The sequence below is a fragment of the Capra hircus genome, chromosome 11 (assembly GCF_001704415.2).
Source record: "Capra hircus breed San Clemente chromosome 11, ASM170441v1, whole genome shotgun sequence".
NCBI lineage: Eukaryota > Metazoa > Chordata > Mammalia > Artiodactyla > Bovidae > Capra > Capra hircus.
Genome location: NC_030818.1, coordinates 94,827,933 through 94,850,203, shown reverse-complemented (window position 1 = coordinate 94,850,203; position 22,271 = coordinate 94,827,933). Strand labels below are relative to the sequence as shown.

General features: G+C 51.4%; 1 protein-coding gene across 1 annotated transcript in view; it reads right to left on the bottom strand.

Moving 5' to 3' along the window:
- The window catches only part of NEK6 (NIMA related kinase 6), an 84,936-nt gene extending 71,857 nt beyond the window's left edge, over window positions 1–13,079 (bottom strand). Inside the window, exon 1 of the mRNA XM_018055750.1 lies at window positions 12,956–13,079. The gene's annotated coding sequence lies outside the window, so the exon portion shown is untranslated. The remainder of the gene's footprint in view (window positions 1–12,955) is intronic.

The window sequence follows — 22,271 nt, the reverse complement described above, 5'->3', positions numbered from 1 at the left end:
CGTGGGCAAGTGGCCACGTCGTCGCATCTGGCCCTGTCCTCAGCAGAAAGCCTCTTGCTTCGGGTTTCATGCTCTGTGTTCACTCTCTTGAAACCCCACTTCATCTTTGAACTTGCATTTTCTAAGTGAAGTCTGGGGAACAATGCTGCACGTGCTGGGGGTGTGGAGCTTCAGCTTGGAGAGCTGGAGTGGTCCTGCCTTGCCCAGGGTCACAGCTGCCTGCTCCCATCCTCCCACCCCCCAACTCCCAGTAACTTCTGACATTCTCCACTCTTGACAGGGGCCTGGGTGCAGGCACGGCGAGAGGTGGGGCCAGGCGCATCTGCCTGCCGAGCCACAGGGTAAGGCCATGGCATCTGCTAGGATCTGTATTTGCCCTGTGAGGGTCCCTGTGCCCAAGGTATCGTGACATTAAATAGCAAATTAAAAACATCACAGCAGGTGGGGAGAGAGACTGAAAAGGGAAGGGAAAAGCTTTCTTCCTACTTTCTGAACAAGGGGACCTACATTTTCATTTTGTACGGGGCCCCCAAATTACATAGCTGGCCCTGCCTTCCATTTGCTTACTGACCCTTGGGGATATCCCTGGACCTCGGCAGAGCCAGAAGACATTGCTGCCAGGTCTAAGGCCATTACTACCTAAGGAGCTTCTTAGAACAAGGCCCCCCACCCCTTACCCACCCTGCCTCCCGGTCTTGTCCTTTGAAGTCCCATCATTGGTCACTTATTGTTGTCTTGTGGACCAGGCCAGGGAGCTGACGATCAGCTAGATCGCAGGGCAGGACCACTGGCAGCACCATCAGGCGGAGGGGGCCGGTCCAACAGAGAGGCAGGGAGGGTGTGGAGGGAAGAGCTGGCATAGGCAGGCTGCCTCCCAAAGGCAGGGGCATGGGGATGGCTCTGGGAGGCGGGCAGGAGCCATTCACCTGTAAGGCAGGGACCCCCGACTCACCTCCTGGGGCTACTGGAGACTGAAGGGGCTCCCTTGCTGGAGGGGTGTCCCTGGCCAGTCGGTGCGGACAGTGCAGGAAGTGGGAATGGCAGAGACACAGACACTGAAGCAGGACAGTCAGCAGTGACCTCCCCAAATGACTGCAAAGCCAACAGGGAACGAAAGCAAGGCGGAGGCCATATCCTGAGCCCCTACTGCATGCCAGGCTCCAGGCTGCAGGGGCCTAACCTTACCACAGGCCTCGTCCTGAGCCGCTACCGCAAGCCCGCTCCTGGCTGCAGGGGCCTAACCTTACCACTGGCCTCGTCCTGAGCCCCTACCGCAAGCCCGCTCCAGGCTGCAGGGGCCTAACCTTACCACTGGCCTCGTCCTGAGCCCCTACCGCAAGCCCGCTCCAGGCTGCAGGGGCCTAACCTTACCACTGGCCTCGTCCTGAGCCCCTACCGCAAGCCAGCTCCTGGCTGCAGGGGCCTAACTTTACCATTGCCCCCTCCTGGGGGAGTCCTGCAGTTTCTATCCCCACTTGACCTCTTACAGAATCCCCTTCCGTTCTGCAGTTTGTAAAGCCCAGTTGGTGCCGAGCCTGGGGTCAACCAGGCTTTTCTGACATGACTCATCACCAAGAGAGCGGAATTCACAGTAGCTAAGAGCTCAGACTACACCATCGGGCCACCCCCAGCTGTGTGCCCCGGGGCAGATCTGACCTACCCTGGGCCTCAGTTTCTCATTTGTAACTTGGGGTTAATAAAAGTCCCATCCTGGAGGGGGTTGCTGTGAGGGGTAAGTGAGGTGCTGTGAGTGCAGGACGCAGCACACAGCCAGTGCCATGGCCGTGAAGCCCCAGATCACCCAGTGAGAAATCTGAGCATCGCACGCGCTTCTCGGGACCGGGCGCGTCTGCTCCCTCCTTCCTAGCATCTGCCATGACTCTGCTCTGAGACTGCTCTCTCCCCCCATTGTCATGTCACATCAGTCCATAAATATTTAAACAACATGTCATCAGATTATTATAACATATGATCTATAGCACTGATGTGCTGCAGTTCCGCGCATTTGGGCTTCATTTTCAGAATATCGAGACATAAAATATTTATGTATTTAGCCAACCACGAGATCTCACATTCTGTCTCAGAACGCTGGGTGGTGGCAAGACGCTGAACTGAGACGTCACGTGTGAAGGGGATGCCTTGTTCTCACGTCGGTTCCTGGGGCCTCTGGATTGTTTCTGGTTCATTCCAGGGACGTCACTGTGTGGCCTGCGAATGGTGGCTGGCCAGGTTTACAGCAAGCAGAGAGCCGGGAATGAAAAAAAGCCTCATAAGATGGGCCTAGAGTTCAAATCCTTTGGATGCTGTCATGTCCCCTTCCTGGATCTTCACAGGTCTGCGCATAGTAGGTGCTCGGCAAATGTCCACTGGGATGTAAGTTAATTCACCTGCTGCCCACAGCACCGCCTGATGGTCTGGCACCCAGCAAGGATTCAGTTATAACTGCTCGCCTGTTTCATTCCCCACCCCCTGCAAGTGCCCAGCATCAGGCTTGGCCTGGAGTAGGATCCAGTGAATGTTGCTGGATGAACAGCAATTGAAGGAATAAATGCGTGACCAGATAAATCACTTAATTAGCTAATAAATGAATGAGGGATAATGACTCCCTGTCTGCTGGTCCGAATTATACTGTGTAAGACCCTCCTTCTGAGAAATAAAAGCTCTCCAGTAACCCGTAGTGGGTAGGCAAAGGGGTTTTTCTGGGTAATTAAATATCTCGATTGCTAACATTAGCACATCACAGTGACCATATGTCCCGGAATTTTCAGTGCTGTGCAGTTTCAAAGATGCCACCCCCTAAGCCATGCGAGCATTCAGGAACTTCTCACAGACCATCAACCAAACACCTTTTTCCAAACTGCCTCTTCTGTCCCCAAATGTCACTAAAATGCTTTTACAGACCACTGCCATCTTGGGTGTTTGGAAACAGTGGTCATGTGTCCTACCTATAGACGATTGCGCCTGATATCCCAGGAGATCATAAAAACATTCGCAATTGAAAGTTGTCGGCTTCGAGTACCAGCATTTTCTTTGTGTCCTCCAAATGTCGTGCTGTCACCACCGAGAGCAGGCAGGCCCCACCTTTGTCCCCAGCCTCTGGCACAAAAACCCAGTCCTCATTTCCTCTTGGGTTGGCTGAGGAGGTTGGCATTTAAAACAAACACAAAAGGCCACTAAAATTCCTGGGGGAGACGAACAAAGGAAATGCACACACACTGAGTCAGGCACTCCAAGTCCACGCTTGAGATCGCGGTGTAACTAAATCCAGCTACACTTGGCTGGACCCGCCAAACACATGGGGTGGGCTTCCAGTCTGTCTGCCATGTGGTGCCCAGTGGTCTTGCCATCGGGGCACCCACCCTGGTGGCCCACCAAGGCCGCACCAAGCTAGGGGACTGTCTCCTTTTTCAACCCAGGATTCTTTGCTTTCTGGATTGGGGCAGAATCGGGGCTCCTGTTCATTTGCTCCACAGCAAATGTCTGTGCCCGAGGTGCTTGCGAGAGCTAATCTCTACCCTTTCCCCAAGCAGCCCCCCAAAGATATGCCTTCTAAAAAACTAAGTGTGCCTGACAGAAAACACAGCTTGAAGACATGGTGCCCACCCAATCCTACCCAAAGCCCCTCCTCTACAGACTATCTGCAGAATTGGAGCCGCCTCTGCAGAAAAGGGGCAGAGGAAGGAGAACACCGCCACCCCCAACTCTGGGCAGGAACTTCTGTGCTTAGGTTCTTCCTTCTTGGAATAATCCAAGGGTGAGTCTTTCTCTAAGAAACCTCTCTGCACAGGGAGGCTCTGTCATGCACAACTCAGCCCTTTGCTGCCCACTGGGAGGAATGAAGAGGGGTCCCTAGAGCCAGTCAACTTTGCCACAAGCTCGGTAACTCCATATAAACATTCTTTTTTTTTTTGGCTGCGTGGGCTATTCCTTGCGGTACACAAGCTCTCAAGTTATGGGCTCTCAAGTTGGGGTGTGGGGGCTTAGCTGCCCCATGACATAAGATCCCACAGAGCCAGGGATAGAACCCACGCCCCCTGCATTGGAAGGCAGATTCTTAAGCTCTGCACCACCAGTTCAGTTCAGTTCAGTTCAGTCGCTCAGTCGTGTCCGACTCTTTGCGACCCCATGAATCGCAGCACGCCAGGCCTCCCTGTCCATCACCATCTCCGAGTTCACTCAGACTCACGTCCACCGAGTCCGTGATGCTATCCAGCCATCTCATCCTCTGTCGTCCCCTTCTCCTCCTGCCCACAATCCCTCCCAGCATCAGAGTCTTTTCCAATGAGTCAACTCTTCGCATGAGGTGGCCAAGGTACTGGAGCTTCAGCTTTAGCATCAGTCCTTCCAAAGAAATCCCAGGGTTGATCTTCAGAATGGACTGGTTGGATCTCCTTGCAGTCCAAGGGACTCTCAAGAGTCTTCTCCAACACCACAGTTGAAAAGCATCAATTCTTCGGCGCTCAGCCTTCTTCACAGTCCAACTCTCACATCCATACATGACCACAGGAGGGAAGTCCCTAAACATTCTTCGAGGATTCTGCCACTCACACACTTAAAACTCTCCATTCATTAACAAATGTTAATTGAGCATCTGCTACTGCTAGGCGCAGTGCTGGACACTGAGGTGCAGCTGTGGTCCACAGACCAAGCCGCGCCGGCATGAAGTCACAGTCCATTCTGGGAGGCAGATAACAAACACACGGTACCAGGGGCGGGTAGGGGCCTTGAAATAAAGCCAGTCCAGGGAATGGGGAGCGAAGGACATGGGATTCATTCTGATAGGGTGGGGATGGTGGGTCTCTTTGGAGAAGTGACTTTTTCAGTGTCCTGCTGAAGGCTAGGAGCAAGTCATGGGAATATTAGGAGGAAAAGGGTTTCATGAACCAGGACAGCAAGTGCAAAGGCCCTGAGGTAGGAGTTCACTTGGCATGTTTGAGGAAGAGCAGGGAGGCTGTGTGGCTGGGGCAGAGTGAATGAGGGGGACAGTGGTGAAGAGTAAGGCTGCAGAAGTAGCAGGGACCCCCCCTGCTCTTGCAATGAAGACCAAACCTCACAGATCCTGGGGGACTTGGCTCCAGGGGACCTCCTCTCCTATTTGCCTCTTGGTTCATACTCTTCCTTCCAGCTGCCCAGAGGCCCTCTCTGACGCCCTGGGCCTGGCCACTAACTCACAGCCCACACAACGGGCACTTCCAGATGGCAGCCTTCAGACCAGGCCACATGACACAGGATTCTCACAGCACGAAGGCTGATGGTAATTAGAACCACGTAGCCTGGATTCTCTGTTTCTTTGTCCATCAGATGGGCATAATGGTACCTGAGTCACAGAACCGCAGGAGGACGAAGTGAGTTAATCCACATAAAGGGTTACTACAGAATGTAACATGTAGTGAGTGTCTGGGACAAAGGCTCTATTGAAGGACTCACAGGCTGAGGAAGTGGCAGGAAGTTCTTGGCTTTGCTCAGCCTGGGGTCTGCCCACAACCCTGGACCCCAGTCAGGCTCCCAGCTCCCCGTCCCACGGCCCCATCCACACACTCACCCTCAGTTTTACCTGCCCTTTATCTCAGCCTTCTCAGGCCTCCAGGCCTCGACATCCTGCCTGGCAAACCTCATGTCTCCCTCAAGGCTGGGGAGCCCCTCCCTCCTGGAAGCTCCCCTCCACCCATTTCCCCATATAGTAAGTCCCAAAGGGTGCCTGCTGCAAACTGTTCCCAAGCACCCACAATGGGGTCATGATGCAACTTCTGTCCCTACCAGGTGGTGAGAGGCCCAAGGGCGGGGCCGTTAGAGGGTCTCGATGCCAGCTCCCAGGGTTAACACTTGACCCAGAATGTCAGGACGTATTTCTTCAGTGAATGAGTGGACACAGCAGCCAGCAAGGGCGTATCTGGTTAACAAAATGGAGTCCATTCAACCCACACAACAGTGAGCGGTCTGTTTCCGTATCGAACTTTTCACCCTAGCCTGGGCCCAGGTGCTATGACCAGAGCCGCGGCCTGAAAGCTTAGAGAATGATCTGATTTCAGCCACAGAACCGCCACAGCCTGTGTGGGAGACCTTAGGCTGGTCACAGCCTCTCTCTGGGCCTCATTCTCCCCATCTGTAAAATTAGATTCTTTTAAGCTTTTACTTTTAAGCATCAGAAACTTTCCTTATAAAAATGTTTTTCCACATAATATTAACCATTTGAAAATTAAAACTTAAGGGGCATTTAGTACATTCCTAAAGTTGTGTAACCACAATCTCTCCCTAACTCCAAAATACCTTCATCACCCCAAAAGGAAACTCGGTGTCCATTAAGCAGTTTCTCACCATTCTCCCTGGGGCCCCATACCACCAATCTGCTTTCTGTCTCTATGGATTTACAGATTCTGAATATTTCATATAAGAACCTTCTCTTATTAAAATGACCCCTGAGCAAAAAACCTCCTTATATCAAACAGGTAAGACGAGTCGGGTTGTCCCCTCCCACTTCGGGGAGGTGATGTCCCTCATCCTTAGTGGCCTCTCAGGGGAAGCTCTGATCCCAGGACCTTCCTTTTCAGAATTCTAATCCTAAACTTGGATTTCTAAGGCAAATCATCCCAAACAGTGCCCCAGAGCTCCTGGTGTTACTGGCCCATTTGCCAGATGAGAAAGTAGAGGCTGGGCCCACGTGAAGCCCAAGCCTGAGGCGACTGCTGGGGAGGTACGGGATTCAGAGATCTCCAGAGCCTGCTGAGGCCCTTCCCTCACCACAAACCACCATGGCAGGGTCTCGGATGTGAAGAGCTAGACAAAAGCCCACAGAAGCCACCTCAGGAAGGTGGCCAGTCCCGAGGGACAAAATCTGTCCTCTCAGAGAAGACAATCCAGCTTGAGGGAACTCCAGGGGCTTAAGTGAAGTGAAGCGAAAGTCGCTCAGTCATGTCCGACTCTTTGCGACCCCATGGACTACGCAGTCCAGGGAATTCTCCAGGCCAGAATACTGGAGTGGGTAGCCTTTCCCTTCTCCAGAGGATCTTCCCAACCCAGGGTTCGAACCCAGGTCTCCTGCATTGCGGGCGGATTCTTTACCAGCTGAACCACAAGGGATGCTTAAGAGAGGGCGCCAAACACGCAGACTCCCTCAGCCCTCACTGCGCAGACCCTCTGTGAGGACCCTGCTGGCAGAGAGGGCCACCTGCTCACTTCCAACCGAGAACAACCTGTCCTGGCCCAGGTCTGTGACAGCTGCTCCGTCCACACAGACCTCTGATGGGGCTGCCACTGTGTAAATAATTAACAAAACATATGCCTCACTTAATAACACACCGAGGCTGACACAGCTCTCCGGGCCTCCCAAGACTCTCCAACTCCAAGAGGACACACCAAAAACTTACAAGGTTCACTTTCCTCGCCATGGTGGGACAGCGGAGGGGCAGTGGGTAGACAAGAAGGCAAAATACTGATTTCAAAACATTTCCCTGAGATGCCCAGGGCCACCCTGACATTTAAATCCTGTGTCTTTCCAAATTGTCACTGTCTCCCCCATGATCTATTTTGAGGGTCATGGTCAGAGAAAAGTGCTTCATCGGCACCTGGAGGGGCCCCCCTGACAACCTCCCGTTCAGCCTTGCTTCAGGCCTCAAGATATAGGGGCACTGAAAATGTTTCTGACAAAGAGATGACCTTCACGTCCCTGTGACCCTGGGCAGGTCCTTGGTAATTAAACAGGTCCCAGTCTCTCATTAAACACTTACGAGATGTTACCCATGTGCCATGCATATTATACACACTACTTCAGTTCTTCCCTCACATTTTATGAGGTCATAACACCATCCCTGTTTTCCGGATGAGGAAACTGAGGGCCCCCAGAGGTGACTGACTTCACAAGTGGCAGGTCTGAGCCTCCCACCTCATTCATTGGGTGCCAAAGCTCACATTTTCAATGTGATTGTGAGTGAGTGCGCTCCTCTCCCTGGGCCTCAATTTCTGGCCTTCTCTGGATGGCAAGCCTACTGAATTCCTCATGTGCAGCCGGGACTGATGAGAGCCAAAAGTGGTTTATAAAGAAACACTGTCCCCTGGCAGGGCTGCCCTGGTGGCTCAGCTGGTAAAGAATCTGCCTGCAATGTGGGAGACCTGGGTTCGACCCCTGGGTTGGGACGATCCCCTGGAGAAGGGAAAGGCTACCCACTCCAGTATTCTGGCCTGGAGAATTCCATGGACTCTACAGTCCATGGGGTCGCAAAGAGTCAGACACGACTGAGGCAGGTCTCTTCCCGACAATCCCCAGTATCCAAGGCTTTGAGGACAACCAGGAACCAGAGAGGGCCTAAACACTAGTGGCCTCAACTTCAACTCAGGGGCCTCGAGAAGTTCTCCTTAGATGAGCACTGTCCCTTCCCCCAGCCCAATTCTGAAGCGCGAGGGTTAAACAACTCCAAGGAAACCCAGGGTCTGCAGGCTCTCAGTGGCCGCCTCCCTCCCCCTTCCCTTGTCGAATTCCTTCACACTCTATGGAATTCCTACATAAAGCCCCTTTTTCTTTTCTGTGAGGTCACCATCACACAGATGTCTAAGAGAGAGAAAGACCGGCTCCACGAGGATCAAGGCCGTTGGAACTGAATGCCTTTCAGATCCCAGCTGGCCACCTTTCAATTCGTCAGGCCCGTCACTCACCCCCCACTGCACCCTCCACACAGAGCCAGCTACAGCGCCAAGCCAAGCCGGTTTGGGGTGCAGCGATCCTGCAGTAGACGCCAAGAAGGCGTGGCTCGGAGACCCGGCCTTTGCCGCCAGACCACCAGAGAAGCGGTCTGTGGAAAAATCCAGAACTGGAGACGACAGCAGAGGCTGTGTATGAGGGTCTGTTTCCACACAAGCAAGTCTTGTTGGAGGGACAGATGTCAAAACGCTAGACCGCTCTGCAAGTCCAAGTTCCCAAACTGAACGTCACAGGAAATTACACCACCAACCGATTTGCCCCAGTGTCAGCTTCTGTCTGGATGTCAAGTCAGAGGAGGCCATTGGCTTAATTCACTTTGGGCCAAAGGAAGGGACTGTGTGGATGTCACCCAGATCAGGCAGGGATGGATGAAGCATTGGCCTGATTTTTTCCTCTTTAAACTAACACTTTCCCAAAGACTATCTTGTCACTACCCAAGAGTCAGAAGTGAGAAAATGGCCAAGTACCAAAAAGCCACTGAGGGTCTTTGCCCAAGGTGGGCCATCCATCGCCCCGCTCATTTTAAACCAATTTCACAAACACTCAGACAACCCCTCACTCCACGAGCACCCTCTCCCCAGAGCTCCAAGTTCTGACCACCATCTGAAGAGATGGCCAAGGCAAGGCCTGTGGCATGGGCAAAACCGCTTCCTAAGAATGACATCAGCAAAAAAAAAGAGAGAGAGATAAAAATGTAGAAAGAAGGACTATTTTTACCTCCCTAAATCACAGGCCAGACGGGAGAGAAATCCACCATGCCAGAAATGTGGCTGGGCCTTCGCACAAGATCTATTATTTCACACCTTAAATTAACGCATCTCAAGGCAATTTGCAAATGTTCATCAATTTGCAGAACACACTCAGAAGGGAGAGAGATACCTTTTCCTTTTAATACCAAAGGACATGCACAGGGGCACCCCACACCCCAAACCACACAGATCTTCGCACACAGCATTCCATTCTAGTACAGTGTCATATAAACCGTGATGTAAATTGGAAATGAACTGGGAAGAGAGACTGGCACGGGACTGAAATGGCAAGTGACAAGAAGCCTGCGTAGAAACGATGCTGTTGTCGGATATTCAGAATTGAGAGTCAGGCCCCACAGAGGTAACTCGCCATCACCAGAGGTCAGCATGCCAGGCTCTTCCTGAGGGCAGTGTCCTAGCTTGCTTCCTCCCCACACAAGACTGGAGGTGCCAACCCATATTTAATCTCGGATGACTCACCAGGGCCCTCCACTCTCCACCCTCCAGCTTGCTGGCTTGGTCCGACCTGAGAAGGGGAAGGGAATACTCTTCTCTTTTTGACAATTGTTTTGACACTTCCCTTCTGAAACCAATTTCTGGCACTTCGAGAGGAAAGAAGAAATGTGAACTGTGGCCCCTTCTATCTGATAGCACTGGCCCTGGGCGTTGGTCATCTGCACCAGAGGGGCCGGAGGGGAGGAGCAAGGATGGCAGTGCCCTCAGAAAGACCTCTCCCAGGAGTCTGGAGCCCAGCAAGCAACCACAGCAGGACAAAGGCAGACAGACCTGGTTTAAAGTTAAGAACCTCAACTCTGCAATCAGAGATGTGGGTTTGGATCCTGACTTTGCCACTTGCCAGTCGATGACCTTGCCCAAGTTACTTATCTTCCTCTCTGCAGGATCAGAATAACAACCCCAAACCTTTACACTGCGCCAGACACATGGTACACAGCCACTGTGACTTTCCAGGTTCAGTGAGATGAAGGGCTCTGCTCAGTTAAGCTTGGGTTCAAATTCAAGGTCAACAGCATATCAGCATGGACTCTTCTGTAAGCTGTTTAATCTCTCTGTGCCCCAGTGCCCTCATCTGTAAAACAGGCATCATTGATTGTTCCCATTTCATGGTGTTGGTGAGTGGACTGAATGAAATAAGGCACGTAAAGCTTTTAGTACTGTGCTCAGCACATAGAATACCCTTAATAAACGCTGGCCATTAGCCACAATGCATAACTTTCATAAAATTATGCACATCATTTCATCACTGAGCCTCAGTTTTCTCATCTGTAAAATGGAGATAATAACCCCTACCTCACAGTGAAAACTAAGTGTATGTACGTTAAAGCACTCAGCACCTGGTCCAGTGGAAACAGGATGGGCTTGAAGTCAGGCAGGGGACAGGATTCTGCCTCTACCTCCTCTCTGTGGTCCCAGGACATGGCTTGAGCTCTCAGAGCCTTAATTTCCTTGTGCATTTAAAGCCAGAACTGTGCTCCACAGCCTAACTTTTGGAAGGATTACGGTGCCCAGAACAGTGTCCCGCACACAGCGGGTGCTTCATAAATGTGACTTCCCTTCCCCTGCTTTCTTGTTCGAAGCGTCCAGAAGTGCCATTTGGCAAAGCCAGGAACTCCGTTTCTTCAAACCTGAGTGGCCCTTTACCCATACCAACCTGGGCTGCTGCTTAAGTCTGAGACTTTATTTTGTGGAGGTAGAAACTACTTTTTAGTCATTTCCTAAGTAGACGGGACGGCAGAGGCTGACAAACCACAGGGACCATTTTAAATCCTGGGCCTTTCTTCTGGGAAGTTAGGCAAGAACCTTCCCAAATGTTTGCCCGTGGGGCTCTCTGCCAGCGAGTGACTCATCCACAGCTCCCCACAGGCATATTTTATTTGGGGGTGGGGGATCGGGGGAGGGCCTGGCCTTGCTGGGGGAAGGGGAGGCCGCTTTTCCAGCACACCCAGAGGTGGGTTTTGTTTTTCATTTTTTAGAACAAAAAAGAAAAAGAATGTGGGTCGTTTTTGTTTCCTTCCAGGTTTTGTTTGCTAAAAGAAGACGTCCAAAGTTCACTCGGTAAGCTGCTGCGTGGGGAACAGGCGCTTTCGGGCGGCTCTGCATCCCTTTCAATGAAATTCTTCTTCCATTAACGCCACGGCTTTTAAATGTGCCTCCAAGGTTCGCCTGCGCACACACTGAGCTCCTAAGACGACATGTTCCCCTCAGAAAGGCAAGCCGAATTTTGACACTCCAGAGGAACTAGGGAGCTCCAGTTTTTAAAGTTTGCCTTAAAGCAGTTAAGACTTTCGACTGCAGAGATTTTCAACATTTATAAAGCACACACACAAAAAACCTGTCAATCAAAACTTCAAGGACAAACCTCAGAAGACTGTGTCCCAAGCCTGCTATGATCAATTTGTCACCATCTGAGGGGCTCCCTCCTGGAGCCCAGGCTCCATACAAATAAATTAGATGAAGATCTATCTACTTAGCAAGGCAGGCAGAGAGAGACCCCCACATACACAGACAAGTATCCCGGGACCCCTGGTCTCCCCACTGGTCTCCCTAGGGTCAGTTGCACCCCAGGCCTGGGGAAAGGGTTAAAATGCACCAGGGCCAGAGAGGGGCGAGAATAAAGCCAGGGGACCCAGAAGAGTATTTAAGAAAATTGAACACAAGTCCTCCAGTGCCAGGCCAAGAGGCTCCAGCTCCGTCTGGAGCCCCATAGAGGGTCCTGCCAGTGGCCCTGCCCAGGCCGGACTGGGCTGTGACATCTGACCCCTTCCTCTCATTCACCAGATATGGCCCAGCACCCACTGGGTGCCCAGGCCAGGCATACTTCTCTCCATGGGTTCCCTGGCATGGGAGCCAGCGGCAGGCACATCAGGGCAGTAGGCCTGGTGGGTGCAAAGGGGGCCCTCGGCCTCCACAGTAAACATACTCACACACTTCTGTACACAAGTTACACCGTTACATCCACATCTGTACGCTTTTGTCCTCAAAGGCTCATAAACACGCACACAAATCACTTGCGAACACTCACACGTGTGTGCGCATGCACATACCCCCCAGAATCCACACATTCTCGGTCACAAAAATGAGATCTCACATGAAGCGCCTGGCACATAGTAAACACTCAATAAATGGGTTAAGTGGGAGCCGGGCCCACTTGCCGCGCACTCACTCACACCAAACCCCACGACCCCGACGCTCCGTGGTGCACACGCACCAACTCGGCCACAGGCACGCGCACACTCCCGCGAACACACCCGGAGTGGCACAGGGACACGCCGCCCACGCGCGCTCGGACGCACGGCCCGGGACACACTCAAGACTCGCACGCTCACGCTCTCCCCGACCTCCCGCGTGCACACCCGCTCGCTCTCCCCCGCGGAGCCTCGGGCGCGCAGGCGGGCACGCGCACCTCCTTCGGCCCGTGTGGGTGACGGCCCCGCGGCCCAGCCCCCGCCCCTTCCCCAGCCCGATCCGGCTGGGCCCCGGGCCCCAGGCCACTCACCGGCTCGCGGGCGGGCTCGGCTGCCGGCGGGGGGACCGGCGCGCGGCCGGCGGGAGCGGTGGGTCCCACACGAGTTGGCGGCGCCGCAGCCGCACGCTCGCCGTTGGGTTCCGCCGCCTCCTGCGCGGGCCCGCGCGCGCGCTCCCGCCCCTCCCCGCCGCGGGACCGCGCCGCCCCCTGTGCTCGTGCGCGCTGCCGCCACGCAGGCTTGGGGGCGCGCCGGGCGGCGCCCTCTCCACAGCCGGGTTAGCCTAGGAACCCCTCCCCATTTCAAAGCTGGGGAAACTGAGGCCAAGACTCTCACTGTGAGTCGGGCCCAGCGTCTCCCCTTCTTCTCAGACTCTAGACACTTAGGGTTAGGGTCCGCAGTCAGTCAGCCCCGTGGACCCTCCCATGCATCTTTGGGTACCCACCACTTAACATTGCTCAGTCACAGCACTGGTCCTATTGAAACTGGCTAATCAACAAGCACTTATTTCACGCCTGCTGAACGTGGGCACTGAAGGAGGCTCCAAGGGTATCTCCATGTGGTGAAGATGCCGCTCTCTGCCCTCAGGGCTAGGGTCTCCTCATCTGTAGCTCCCCACTTCCTGTGGACCCCAAAACCAGTAAAGGTCAGTGTGCAAAGTTTTCTGGAAGAAGTGAGACGCTATTAATGAATGCCTAACACCCCCTCTGAGGAGACAAGAGTCCTCAAGGGGGCCCAAGGGCAGCAGCTCAGTTCCCTGCTTCACTTCCTTGGAGGACCCCACCCCACAAAGTTGGCCCAAACAGTTCCTGTTTCCACAGTCTGGGCTTTTCCTCCACATGCAACACTGTGCTGTGTCCCCCAGGAGGGCAGGAACCAAGGCCTGATACTGGCTGCCTGCCAGCTGCCCAGCTTGGTCGCTGTGCTGGGCACCAGGGGATGCCCACTGGGCCTGTTTGCCCAGTGAGTGAGCAGGTTTCAACTGGGTGGAATCTCTGACAACAACTGAATACCCACTGTGTGCCGGACTGAGGGCTGCACACTTTGCCAGCCTGGTGCTGTTCAATCCCACAGCCGTTATTTGAAGGAGGCTTTGGGCTGCTTTCGTGCCCATTTTACAGATGGGGTAAATGAGGCCTGGAACTGAAGCTTAACGTGTGTGTGTCCAGTGGTGTCCGACTCTGTGACCCTATGGACTGTAGCCCACCAGGCTATTCTATCCATGGGATTCTCCAAGCAAGAACACTGGAGTGAGTTGCCTCTTCCTACTCTAGGAGATCTTCCTCACCCAGGGATCAAACCTATGCTTCTTATATCTCCTGCGTTGGCAGGTGGTTTCTCTGCCACTGAGCCACCTGGGAAATCAGAACTGAAGCTGAGAGAAGCAAATTCCCTTGTCCATAGTCACCAGCTGATAAGTGGTTGAGCTGGAAACTGGACTGTAGACGATCTGAGTCCAGTGTCTGCGTGCCCAATCTAGCAGCATACCTCAGTGCTGCTGATACTAGAAGGGGCAGCAGTCAGTCCAGAGCTGGTCCAGAGGAACCAGCCCTTCCACAAGCTGACAGCAATGAGCGGATCATTCTACAGATTGGTTAGCTGTTGCTGGGGGTCTCTCTATAGCCTTACCTCACATGATACACTTCACAATAAGTGTCAGGTAAATTAAAGAGTGAAATATAAAAAATAAATGTTGCATAAAACAGTAGAAAGTATTAGAAGTTCTGAGACAATATAGGGCAGTCTTACTAGTAGGTGGGTGATATTGGCTATATTTGTGCAGCAAATATTCATTCATTCACTCAAGACATATCTCCCAGTGCCTTCTATGGGTCAGATGCTATTCTAGGCACTGGGATACTGTGATAAAGAAAATATAACCCAGACTGTCATGAGGCTTCAATCTAGGGGTGAAGGGTAGGAAAGAAAGAAAAGTGTCTGGCATGGCAAGGAAAATGGGTTTGGTGGAAAAAATAAAGCAGGGAAGGGGGAGGAGAGCCCCCCAGGGGTGCTTTCTCATAGAGAGTGCTGGGAGAAGGCCTCTCTGATGAGGTGACGTTTGAATGGAGGTTTGTATGAGGGAGTGAGGAAAACGTTCTGTGTGTAGGACAGGCCCCATGTTCCAAGGACCCTGCCAGTCAGCTACAGAGCAAGACCCTGAAATTCCTCTGAAGGAAACTGAGAGCAGCACCAGACCACTGAGAAAAGCTCTGAGGGGACTTCCCTGGGGGTCCAGAGGCCAAGAATGCACCTTTCAGTGCTGGGGACACAGATTTGATCTCTGGTCAGGGGACCGAGATCCGAGTCCGGGCGCGGAAACTACGGAGCCCACACACCACAGGTGAGGATCCCGCGGGCTGCAGCCAAGACAGATGCAGCCCCCAAAAAAGTCTTATTAAAGAGAAAAAGAAGCACCCCACCCGTACCTGTGTTAGAATCTACGGTTTGTAAAGTCTGTTCCCATCCTCACAGAGCCCCTGTAACAGATACCCCCAATGTCCTCATTTGCCAGTTAGGAAGCTGAGGCTCGGAGAAGTCAAGACATAGGCCGTAGGTCACACAGCCAGCCGCCAGCAGCCGAGATAGGTCTGGCTGCAGGCCAGCTGTTGGCTGCTGCTGAGTGTTAGGGGACTGAAGAAGTCCTTCACTGTCTTCCCTCCCTCTGGGCATATCATTCAGGAACAGGAGGGGCTGGGGCCTCGCTGTAGGCTTCCAGAGATAGGAGGGTGCAGCAGCAGTACTTGGGGGCATGGAGGGGAGTCATCTCCACCCGGTTTTCCTGGCCTTCCTCTTCCTCACCTCCTACTTCCTTCCCTCTGGCCTGGACCCAGCCCCTGGTGACATGCTGGGGGGAAAATCAGGTGAAGCTCTGCCCAGAGACCCTGCAAATGCCCTGCCTCAGCCTCACTACCCTAGACACGGCGGGGATTGGTAGAGAGAAAGGGTACAGTGTAACTGGAGCCCCACTCGACTTTTGTTTTTAATGCAAAGGATTTTTCTGCGAGTCCCCAGATGAGTCACCGTGAAGAGGTGCTTTGCAAACGACTCCCAGAATTAAAATCAACGTCTCCCCCCACACGGTGCCTGACACTTCCTCCCACAGCATTTGTGAATCCGGCTCTCTGTTCACCCTCAAGGGTTTCAGGATTAAGCCCTTGTCGTTTCATTATCTCTTGGCCGTTAGGGGAAGAGAAACTACTCTTCTCCATCCTTCTCTGCATCCTTCCTGTATCCCTTGAGGCAAGTGGCGGGGGGTCAGGATTTGTGTTTTATAGATAAGCTGAAGCTCAGAGAAGAAAGTCAAAGGTGGTTTAGACCCAGCCCAGATGGATTCTAGGACTTCCCTGGTGGCTCAGACGGTAAAGCGTCTGTCTACAATGCGGGAGACCTGGGTTTGAGCCCTGGGCTGGGAAGATTCCCTGGAGAAGGAAATGGCAATCCGCTCCAGTACTGTTGCCTGGAAAATCCCATGGACAGAGGAGCCTGGTACGCTACAGTCTATGGGTTGCAAAGAGTTGGACACGACTACACTTCACTAGATGGATTCTGGGTTTATCCAAAGCTTATACTGTTGTCATTATTTTGGGTGAGTGGTAGTCGGGGAAGAGGGAACCATAATGTACTAGATCAGACCGTCTTCTTTGAAGGCCCTTTGTCCAAAATGTTCTGTTGCCAACTTCCCAGTAGTGGACATTTGTGGGGGATGGTCTGGGTTTACCCAGAAGCTCTTCTTTATACTTGTCGTCCTCTGAGAGTGTGATTATTAATAGCACGCCTTTTCACTTCAAAAGTGTCTTGGTTTAGATGATAAACTTCAGGGTCACCATGGTTACTTGCAAAGGTCACTGCATTGCGGGGATTCAGACTATACCTTATGAAATTGGGGCCGCTTCTCTGCTGGGTTTCTCCTCACCTCCTGACGTCTGTGTGTCTGACCAAGACGTTTCACAAGTGTTTACGGGGATTTTCAAGAGCAGCAAACCCAGCTAACTAGCTGGCGAGGCAGTCGGGACTGGACTCAAGGCTCCATCCCACCCCAGCCCTGCCCTTCACTCCTTGTGTGACCCAATGTCAGTTTCTTGACTGGCCAAATGCGACCTTGACCTTGTAGGATTTCCCGTTGCTCAGCGCAAGCTGGGAAACCAATCGAACCTTTTGGTAAGGACCGGGAATGCAGGAAGCATCACACCCCTCCACGACATTGTATGCCTCACTTTTGAAAATAGCAAACCTTTACAGCAATGTTTTGTTGCACCAGTTTTATAAACGTTTACAGTGCAATACACGTTATTTTTCTGAGACAGAGGTTAATTTCTAAGGTTCTTGTTTGCTTTAGCAGCATTTGATGGGGGATCTTTTACATCCATTTCTAATAGATGAAAAATAAACCAGATTGCAAATCTTGTTTTCTTTCTTTTTTTTTTTTTTTAAGCAAATCACATAGCAGGTTTTTGGTCTAAATTGTGTAGAATAAGTTAAACTTGAACTGCTTTTTATTAACCCATATGAGTGTATTCCTATAAGCATAGTTATATTGAAATAAAGTTTTAAAAAGCAAAAAAATATGAAATAACAAACTTTATTTTTAGCTAGTTTAATTTTTAAATATTTATTTATTTACTTGAATATGTAATACTTGCCCACAGTTCAAAGTTCAGAGGTGCAGGAAAAAATGGTGGAAAGTCTCCAGCCTAGTCCCCAGTTATCTCCTTTTCCCTGGAGGGAACAAGTGTTGCCAAACACACTCTGTTCCCAGATGCCGTGTTCTGTGTGGGTGTGTATGTATACATGTGTGTCTCTATTTTTTTCTTCTCTTCATTTTCACACAAGTGATAGCATCTGATCTACGGTGCTATACCCCTTGTATTTCCTTCAGTTTTTGGAGGCTAACTTCCTATCACTCCACAAAGAACTATTTCCTTTTTTATGACTGCGTAGTATTTTAAAATATTTTCATTTAATCCACATTTAGCAGGCAGCTGCTCTGTGTACTGTTCTAAACACTGTGGGAGATGACAGAAGTTTCAGCCATGGGCCCTGCCCTCATGAATTTACAGTCTGATTTGGGACCAAGAAAAACTGAAAACATTTGGAGGGGCTTAGAAGGGCCATTGCTCCAGTGGACCCAAGCTCATTTGTGAGGCTTGGCTTTGGGGGCTAATTTTTTCCGTTGTTATTATTCTCAGCTCCAGAGATACGTTGGGTCAATGAAAGAGCCCAGACATGGATTCTTCTGAAAGTTGAAAACTCAGTTGTGCAAGTTCAGGCAATCCATGTCTTCATTCTAAGCCTCAGTTTGCTCATCTGTAAAATGGGGACAGTTAGCTTCTGTCACAGGATGACAGTGGTCACATGAAATTGTATTTCTGAAAATGCTTTTTGTAGAATTAAGTGCTGTTCCCCCTGGGCTGGAGGATCTTGGGAGGCTAAGATGAGTTTCTAAGGAACCATACAGTAAGTGTAGGGTGTCAGGGCTCTTCTGCCTTTTGCTGTCTTGTAAGCTTTTCCTGCTTTGCTGATCCTGTGATAGGACCTGCTAAACGTTCTCTTCCCCAGGCTTTGGCAGCCTTAGTCGCCAAGTTTGAGTCTGCTAGAGGCTTAACATGGTACACCCTATACTCAGGAGGCCCTGGGGTTTTGGGAACAATACAAGTTAACTGTCATCCTTAAGATAGGCGGGGGTAGGGGGGTGTCCTTTGGATAACCCTAACCCTGTCATTTCAACTCTCACTTTACAGATGGGACTGGTTCAAGGCCATGCAGCCAATAAGAGGCAGAGATACACTCGATGATGTTGCTACACCCCTGTACCTTCCTGCAGCTCCCACCACTGACCTCCAGTGATTGGCATTTCAATGAACAAATTAAAATCCTGACTTGTAATGATCACCAAGAACTGTGCCTTTTGTGTGTGTTCTCTTAATTGACCTCGCCAACTACGCTTTGAGCTAGTGATGCCCATTTGCTCACTTTGCAGGTAAGGAAACAGACTCAGAGACTGTTGATGTTAATTTAACAAGAGAGTGGGTGTTCTGTCAGTCCCTGCCACTGTGCACCTATTTAAAAGGTTTGGCATTTGTGGCTGCCTTAGAGGCATCAGACATGGAGATGGGGAACCATGGAAATGTCATTTTGGCTTCTGGAGGGTTTTCATAAGCTCACAAAACACTGGGACTTCGCTTTCTGGTTGCTCGTTCCTCCTGATATTGAGCTGAGTGATTCTCTGGCTGTGACTTCTTTTCTCTCTTCCCTGGGGTAGTGGTGGTGATGGATTTGCCTGCAGGTACCCAGAGCCTGGCACAAGAAAGCCTTAAGGTTCGAGGTGTGACCGGAAGTCCCTGGATGTCCAGGATGGTTCTGGGCTATGCCTACTGTCCTGGCATCAATGGTAATATCCCCTTTCATTCTCAGAAGTGTCCCGGATTGGACAATAAATTGTATGGTCACCCTGTTGTTCAGCTGAAATAAAACAATAACTTGCCAGGTAAATAAATAACTGATCATCTCAGTCGGGCACTGAGCCATGCCCTTGCGTAGTCCAAGCATTGGCTCTGTGATATTGGTGTCGATGTCCCAGATGAGAAAGTTTACAGATGAGAAAATTAACATGGGGAGGTTAACCAATTTGTCTAAAACACAGTTTAAGGGACCATCTAATGGGTCCAGAGTTCTGCTCTGAACTGAGTCAGCAGGGTCTCATGCTGGCTGTATTTCTCCCCGCAGCATTCAAGTGTCCACTTGACTTTGGGGTCCAAGAGAGGGGCCCAGTTGCCCCTCTCTGAAACTCCTGGGATATGGGGCTAAAGTAAGTCTTCTCTAGGCCTGAGGGCTCCCTTGACCCACTCAGGACTGGTTGTCCTCAGAACGGATGGAAGCAAGGGAACCTCTGGATTTAGGGCTGATGACACCATCTATCCATTGACCCCAGATCCTCCCTGTGAGGGAAGCTTTGAAGGAGGACATGGGCATTTGGTTGCTGGGTTTCCCAGCCCTGCCCCCGGCTTGCTGGGAACGGGTGTAATTTTTCCAGGCATCGGGACCTGCCAGGATTGTCTCGGGGGGCATGGAGAGGAGGAACCAGATGGAAACTGGAGGCTGGCAAAACAGGAGTGGGAGTGAAGAGGCAGAGGGGAGGGGCGGGAATCAGGAAAGGCTGGTTTAAGTTTCTCTGGGGAGTGGCTTGCACTGCCACTCTCTACCCCAGCCCCAAAGCAGCCCTCTGAGCCAGGAGTCAGGGCAGAGAAGCTCTAACCCATCCTTAGGAAAGAAAATCCGTTTTCCCTCATTCAGGGATTTTCTGAGGGACTTGGTCTGGGGTGGTCATTGCTCTTTTACGATGATTTCCCCTGTGCCAGGATATATGGGTCGAGAGGTGCACCACAGGTGAGGCAGTAAGTTCTGGGGGGCTCCAGAGCCCCTGAAGAAGGAGGCATGTTTGGGCACTGCTCAGCTCAAAGCTGTGGACTTTGGGTTCTGAGCCGGAGTTGCTCTGGCCAACCTGAGCTAGGGAGCCATTGTGACCTCACACATTCTGCCTACAGCCAGTTGCCAAATACCACAACCCAACTGTGCAATCAGCCCCCCAGAACTGGGCTGGGGCCAAGACCCTTGGCAGAATTCCAGCCTTAGAGACAATCAGACCAGGTTTCAGAGTCTAGTTTGCCACCTCCAAGCAGCGCAGCCCGGAAAAAGCCACCTCACCAACCAGAGCCTCAGTTTCCTCATTGAGAAAGTTTCTCACCAGATTATGATGAGATGAAGAAACCAAGCCAGCTCCTGGCTGGAAAGAATATTAGTATCAACTGTTTGTCACACTCAGAAACTAGCACTTTACCTTATACAATTGTTATTTCTTTTAATAATTCCAATAAACCTGCGAGGTGGGTGCCAGGGTTACTTTTGTTTGAAAGTGAAAGTTGCTCGGTCGTATCCAACTCTTTGGACCCCATGGACTATACAGTCCATGGAATTCTCCAGGCCAGAATACTGGAGTGGGTAACCTTTCCCTTCTCCAGGGGATCTTCCCAACCCGGTGATTGAACCCAGGTCTCCAGAATTGCAGGCAGATTCTTTACCAGCTGAGCCCCAAGGGAAGCCCAAGAATACTGGCCTATGTTGCCTATCCCCTCTCCAGCAGATCTTCCCAACTCAGGAATCAAACTGGGGTCTCCTGCGTTGCAGGCGGATTCTTTACCAACTGAGCTACCAGGGAAGCCCATATAAGCCAGCTATTTGCTTTGGTTTCTCTGTCTGACAAAACAGGCTCAGAGAGGTCATTGACCTGCTCAAGGTCACACAGTGGGGAAATAGTGAGACTGTAATTTATAGGTGATAGGCAGAATAGCTGCTGGCACAGCTATTAATAGCTCCAGGGTCTCATCTGTAACATAAGCATGATGATACCATGAGTCACTTCCTACTTCCGGCAAATCCCATACGTATATGCTTTTACTAGGGAAAAAAAAAATCCGTAATGTTGCATTTGCCAATTTCAATGGTGTAAAGCACTCCTGGCATGGCTAATTTAAACCTATCAACAACTGCCCTGCAATTCCCAAATATTTAACAACCTGCTCTCATTTAACAGTTAGCTCTCACCAGCCTGTGCGAACTGGCTCTCATGCATCACTGGGTTCCATTATCCTGCACTTAGGGCCCGTAAAGGGTAGCTCCAGTCTCAGTGCTTTAAGGTTCCCTTTCTCTTAGCTGGGAAAGAAGGGCAGCAGCTGGTCTGTACGGAGTGCCTACTGTGTGCCAGGAACTTTGCCACTGCGTCTGAACCTAGAACCCTGTTTAATCTTTACAACAACCTTTCAACGAAGGTATTATGATACCCATTTTATAGGTGAGAAAACTGAGGCTCAAAAAGGTAACATCCCTTGGCCAAGGTCACCCAGAGAATAAACGGCAGAGTCAGGATTCAAAGTCAGTCTGCCTGACAAGACTCCACTTAAGCAGACTATGTCTTGGGAGCTCTGGGTCTGACATGAGCAAGTCCTGGCCCTTTCTGGGCCTCAGTTTCCCCATCTGTAAGAAGGAGTTGGACAAATCAATTTCTAACCATCCTTTCTGGACTGAGTCGTCATTTTGAGAGCCCAAGACTATAGTGGGATGGAGATGGGAACTTACATCAATGGAATGAATAAAGACCTAAAGGGAAGAGTTTTGCTGGTTGATGGGGGATGGTGTACAGGAAGGGCGTATTTCCAGTTGTGCCTGAAGCACTGCACTTGGAGTCGGGGCAGTGCTACAGAAGCAGCCTGGATTTGAGCTCCAGCACCTCCACTTCCTGGCTGTGTGACCATGGACTAGCAGATCCACCTCTCTGGTTGGTCCTGCAAGTAGTCT